Source organism: Nicotiana sylvestris, chromosome 8 (assembly GCF_000393655.2).
Source record: "Nicotiana sylvestris chromosome 8, ASM39365v2, whole genome shotgun sequence".
Classification (NCBI taxonomy): Eukaryota; Viridiplantae; Streptophyta; class Magnoliopsida; order Solanales; family Solanaceae; genus Nicotiana; species Nicotiana sylvestris.
The window spans coordinates 74,633,834-74,640,031 of record NC_091064.1 but is presented as its reverse complement, the minus strand read 5'-3'; positions in this window follow the sequence as shown (position 1 = coordinate 74,640,031).

Here is a 6,198-nt window from a genome sequence, read left to right as displayed (position 1 = left end):
AATAATGGCACCAAATCTTCAGGGCGTGAACAATGGCAGCTAACTCATGGTCGTGAACAAGGTAATTCTTCTCATGTATCTTCAATTGTCTGGTCGCGTAGGCAATCACCCTACCATCCTACATCAACACCGCTCCTTGGACAATCCTCGAGGCATCACAATAGACCGTATAAGACCCCGAACCTGAAGGCAATATCAAAATTGGGGTTGTAGTCAAAGCTATCTTGAGCTTCTAAAAGCTCACCTCACATTTCTCCGTCCACTAGAACGGAGCACCCTTCTAGGTCAACCTGGACATAGGGGTTGCAATCGTTGAAAACCCCTCCACAAAATGACGGTAGTAGCCCCAAGCCAAGGAAACTATGGATCTTTGTAGCTGAGGATGGTTTGGGCCAACTCTGCATAGCCTCTATCTTCTTCGGATCCACCTGAATACCCTCACTTGACACCATGTGGCCTAAGAATGCCACTGAATCCAACCAAAACTAACATTTCGAGAACTTAGCATACAACTTCTTCTCTCTCAGAGTCTGAAGCACGGTCCTTAGGTGCTGCTCATGATCTTCCCGACTCCGGGAATACACCAGATATCATCAATAAAGACAATGATGAAAAAGTCAAGATACGGCCGGAACACACTATGCATCAAATGCATAAAGGCTGCTGGGGCATTCGTCAGCCCAAATGACATAACAAGGAACTCGTAATGACCATAATGAGTCCTAAAAGCAGTCTTCAGGATATCTGGCTCCCAAATCTTCAACTGATGGCAACCTGAGCGCAAATCGATCTTAGAAAACACCTGTGCGCCCTGAAGCTGGCCAAACAGATCATCAATACGAGGCAAAGGATAATGGTTCTTCACTGTAACCTTGTTCAACTGGCAATAATCAATACACATACGCATAGAACCATCATTTTTCTTCACAAACAAGACAGGAGCACCCCAAGGTGATACACAAGGCCGAATAAAACCCTTATCAAGCAATTCATGTAATTGATCCTTCAACTCCTTCAACTCAGGAGGAGCCATACGATATGGAGGAATAGAAATGGGCTGAGTGCTCAGCAACAAATCAATGCCAAAATCAATATCTTTATCAGGCGGCATGCCCGGAAAGTCAGCTGGAAACACATAGGGAAAATTCTGTACTACAGGGACTAAATCAACTGAAGGGGTATCAATATTGACATCTATCACATAAGCTAGATACGCGTCACCCCTTCTCAACCATACGCTGAGCTTTAAGAAAAGAAATGACTCTACTAGGAGTGTGATCTAAAGTGCCCCTCCACTATACACGTGATACACCTGGCATAGCCAGCGTCACGGTTTTGGCGTGACAATCAAGAATAGCATAATGGGGTGACAACCAGTCCATGCCCAAGATAATATCAAAGTCAACCATTCTGAGTAATAATAAATTGGCTCTGGTCTCAAAACCACTAAGAGCAACCAAACGCGACCGATAAATGTGCTCCACAATAAAAGAATCTCCCACAGGAGTAGAAATATAAACATGGGAACTCAAAGAATCCTGAGGTACACCCAAATGCGGAGCAAAATAAGAAGATACATAATAGTAAGTGGATCCTAGATCGAATAGAACCAATGCATCTCTGTGACAAACCAGTATAATACATGTGATGACAGAATCGAAGGCAACAGCCTCGGTACGGGCAGGAAGGGCATAGTATCTTGCCTGGCCTCTCCCTCTAGGGCGACCTCTACCTCCCTGACCTCAACCTCTAGCTGGTTGAGCAAGTGGGGTAGCAACTGGGGCTATGACCATAGCCTGAGAACTCTGCGGGGCATGTTGTGGCTGAGAAGTGTGTGGAAGTGCACCTCTCCCAAGTCTAGGGCAATCCCTCACCATATGGCATGTGTCACCACACTAAAAACAAGCTCTGGGAGAACATGGTGGCTGCAACTGGCTCGATCCAGTTTTGTTGGACTGACCTCTGAAAGCACCTCACGTAGGAGGCGCGCTAGATACCGGTGGTGCATAATAAGGCTCCTAAGGCCTAGGAGGAGCTGGAGCACTACTGGCTACTAGAATAGCTGAATGAACAGGGCGACTCTTATAACCCCTACCATGACGACCTGCAGCTGGGGCACGGGCACTAGAATAATGGCCCGACTCTCGAGACCTCTTGGCCTCCCTCTCCGCTCTCTCCCTAGCATGCATACCCTCAATCCTCCTAGCAATGCTCACCACCTGCTAATAAGGAATATCCATCTCCAACTCACGAGCCATGCTAGACCTGATGATGGAAATGAGCCTCTTAATAAACCGGTGAACCCTCTCGCGAACAGTAGCAACCAAGGCTGGTGCATGTCTAGCCATGTAACGGACAGCATACTTCGAGACAGTCATAGTACCCTGGCGCAAATGCTCAAACTCTGCGCGCCATGCGTCCCTGAGGCTCTAAGGGACAAACTCTCTCAGGAACAGATCTGAAAACTAGGTCCAAGTTAGTGAAGTAGCTTCGTCAGGATTGTCTAACTCATAGGTGCGCCACCACTCATAAGCGGCTCCTCGAAGCTGGAAAGTAGTGAAGGAAACCCCGCTCAATCCTGATATACCCATGGTATGGAGAATACGCTACCACTCCTCCAGAAATCCCAAGGCATCATCTGATGCTAATCTACTAAATACCGGAGGATCATACTTCTTGAACCTCTCAAGTCTTCGTTGCTCATCCTCTGATGCAGCTGCCCTGTCCTCGGGCTGAACTGGCACTGCAGGCGGTACATGAATAATCTCTGGGACCTAATCAATATGCACTCACTGCTCAGAAGTGTGGGCGACGGGAGTCTGTTCTCCTCCTCGGCCTGGAATGTGGCTACAGCAAGGGGAAGAAATCCTGCCTGAGCCAAAGTGGTGTACATGCTCATGAACTACGCCAAAGGCTCCTAAAGTGCTGGAGTAGTAGTAGCAATAGGCGTGTCAGGTGCCTGGACTCCAACTGGAAATGTGGGTGGTACCTCAGCGGCAGCTCGCACAAGTGCTCTGGCTACACCACGTGCGCGTCCTCGGCCTCTACCCCGGCACCGGCCTCTGACGGCTGAAGTAGGGGGCGCGAGAGCTTTATCATCTCGCGTAGCGTGTGTCCTCGCCATCTGTGAGAGAATAGAAAACAGAAGTTTAGAATTGTGATGTCAAAATATTGCACGATAAGGAAATCAAATGAAGTGGAAATTTTCCTAACAGTTACATAGCCTCTCATAGATAAGTACAGACGTCTCCGTACCGATCAACGAGACTCTAATAAACCAGCTTGTGATCCATGACTCCTATGAACCTAGAGCTCTAATACCAACTTGTCACGACCCTAGTTCACCCTCCATGAACTGTCATGACGGCACCTAGTCTCTACGACTAGGTAAGCCTAATAAATGCGAAACATAAACGAAACTTGCGAAAGAAATAATCAAAAGACAAAATAACTTAATGGAAACAATAGTTATAATGTCGCCCGGCATATACAACACAACATTATCAAAACCAAGTACACTATCCCAAAACCCAAAAACTCACGGAAACACAAGCCTTTGGATATCTAATAATGTCTAACTCCAGAATATCTAACAAGGAAAATAAATACATAAGGACAAATGTTTAAAAGCTGAAATAGAAAGGGACTCATCGGTCTGCGGATGCGGCAGATGTACCTCGAAGTCTCTAGAGTAGTTGCCTCGCCTTGCGAGTGGTAGGACTGAGTCAACGTACCTAGATCTGCACATGAAAAACATGCATATAAAGGGCATGAGTACACCACAACGGTACTCAGTAAGTGCCAAGTCTAACCTCGGTCGGGTAGTGACGAGGAAGGTCAGGGCCCTACTAAGATTAAACAAAAATATAAAGTTCAACAGTATAAACAGGACAGTATAAATAAGTACAGCAGTGAAAATTACATAGGATATACACGACAACAACAACTATATAGAAACAAGGTAAACACGGAAGGAAGTATAACTCAGCATCAATAATAACCAATCGGGGATCTCCTAGGATACCGTCCTGTAGTCCGAAATACACATATCCGATAATGTCTCCCGGGATACCGTCCCGTAGTCCAACTCATAGTGCGCGGGGATCTACCGAAATCTCATTCCGTAGTCCCAAATATAACTACCCAGTACTGGGAGAATCTACCGGGTGCATTCCCGTAGTTCCATATAACTGTGCGGGGGGATCTACCGGAATCCCACATCCGTAGTCCCAAAATAAATAGATAAGGGGGGGAGCTACCGAAATCCCACATCCGTAGTCCCAAAATAAATACGCAGCAGCAATAGGAAAACATACAAAAATGGCAATTTCATATTAAGGTAAACAAGTGATTCTAGCCTAGCATGCTGCACAAAATTTAGGTAAGCACGTTGAACAAATAAAGTAATTAAATCACTTAGACATGCTTTCATAAGCTAACAACAGGCTTAATTGTACAAGTAATAAAAACAGGAAAGGAAACATACTAGTAAATACTTGATGAAAACCGGGATTTTAAACAATTTGCACAAGTATGCACTCGTCACCTCACGTACAAGGCATTTCAAATACCAAATATACAAATCCTAAGGGGAATCTCCCCCACACAAGGTTAGATAAACCACTTACCTCGAACCGGCTCAAAATCAACCCGAGACCACGTTCTTTCCACGAGTACTCAACTCCAAATGGCCCAAATCTATTCAATTCAATTGCGTAATGTAAATAACACTTCAAGTAACTAATTTTACAATTAAATTCTAAGCTAATACGCGAAATTATGTAAAATGACCAAAATGCCCCTCGGGCCCACGTCTCGGAATCGGGTAAAATTTATATTACCAGAAACCTCTCTCACGAGTTCAGTCATATTAAAAGTACCAAAATCGTACCTCAATTTGTCCCTCAAATCATCACCCAAAGGTCTCCAATTAGACAAGCCCTAACCCCCCAATTACCACTGATTTTCCTTAATTTTTCATGCTTTAATTGATAAAAATCATTCCAATAATGAGTTTAGGGACCGAAGACTTTACCCCAATGAACTCCTCTAAAAATCTCTCTTGAAAAGTGCTCCCCAAGCTTCTTCCCCTTTTGAAAAAGATGAAAAATGGCTAAATTTCGTAAAGGCGAGAATTTATATGTTCTGCCCAGCGATTTTTGCATCTGCGGCCCTGGGACCGCATCTGCGGCCCTGGGACCGCATCTGCGGTCCCGCTTCTGCAGAGCCAAGGTCGCACCTACGACTTTTCACTTAAAGGTCGACTTCCATACCTGCGGTCTCCAACTCGCAGATGCGGTACCGCTTCTACGGAAATTCTCCCGCATCTTCGGAAACTGCTGACCTCCCTCAATTCCGCTTTTGCGGTCTCTCCACCGCTTTTGTGGCTCCGCACCTGCGGGACTCAAACCGCAGGTGCGGTTATGATAGAAAACCAGCTGCTGCAGCAAACTTCAAACTCCACATCCTTCCGTCAACCATTCGAATTCATCCTGAGGCCCCCGGGACCTCAACCAAAGGCACCAACAAGTCTCAAACTACTACCCAAACTTGTACCAATCCTTAAAACACCTAAAAAACATTGAAACCTCGAATTAACCAAGGATTTAAGCCTAAGAACTCCAAAATTCTAAAAATACGCTTTCGATCAAAAAGTCTATCAAACCTCATCCGAATGACCTGAAATTTTGCGCACATGTCACATTCAACTTTATGGAGCTACTCCAACTTCTGAAATTCCATTCCGACCTCGGATCAAAATCTCACTATCGGACCGGAAACTTCAAAAATTCAACTTTCAGCATTTCAAGCCTAAATTAGCTACGGACCTCCAAAACACAATCCGAACACGCCCATAAGCCCGAAATTACCCAACGGAGCTAATGGAACGATCGAATTTCCATTCCGAGGCCGTCTTCACACTGTTCTGACTACGGTCAACCCTCCAACACTTAGGCTCTTATTTAGGGACTAAGTGTCCCAAAACTGTCCGAAACTCAAAACTGAACACCTCGGCAAATCAAAAATAGCAGAAATAAACTTGGGGGAAGCAGTTAATAAGGGATCGGGGCATTAATTCTTAAGACGACTGGCCGGGTCGTCACATGGCGTGACAAGGTGGGATATATATATATATGCTTATATGTGGGTTACGCATGTGGCGAGACAAAGTGGGAACATTATGATGCACGTGTGGCG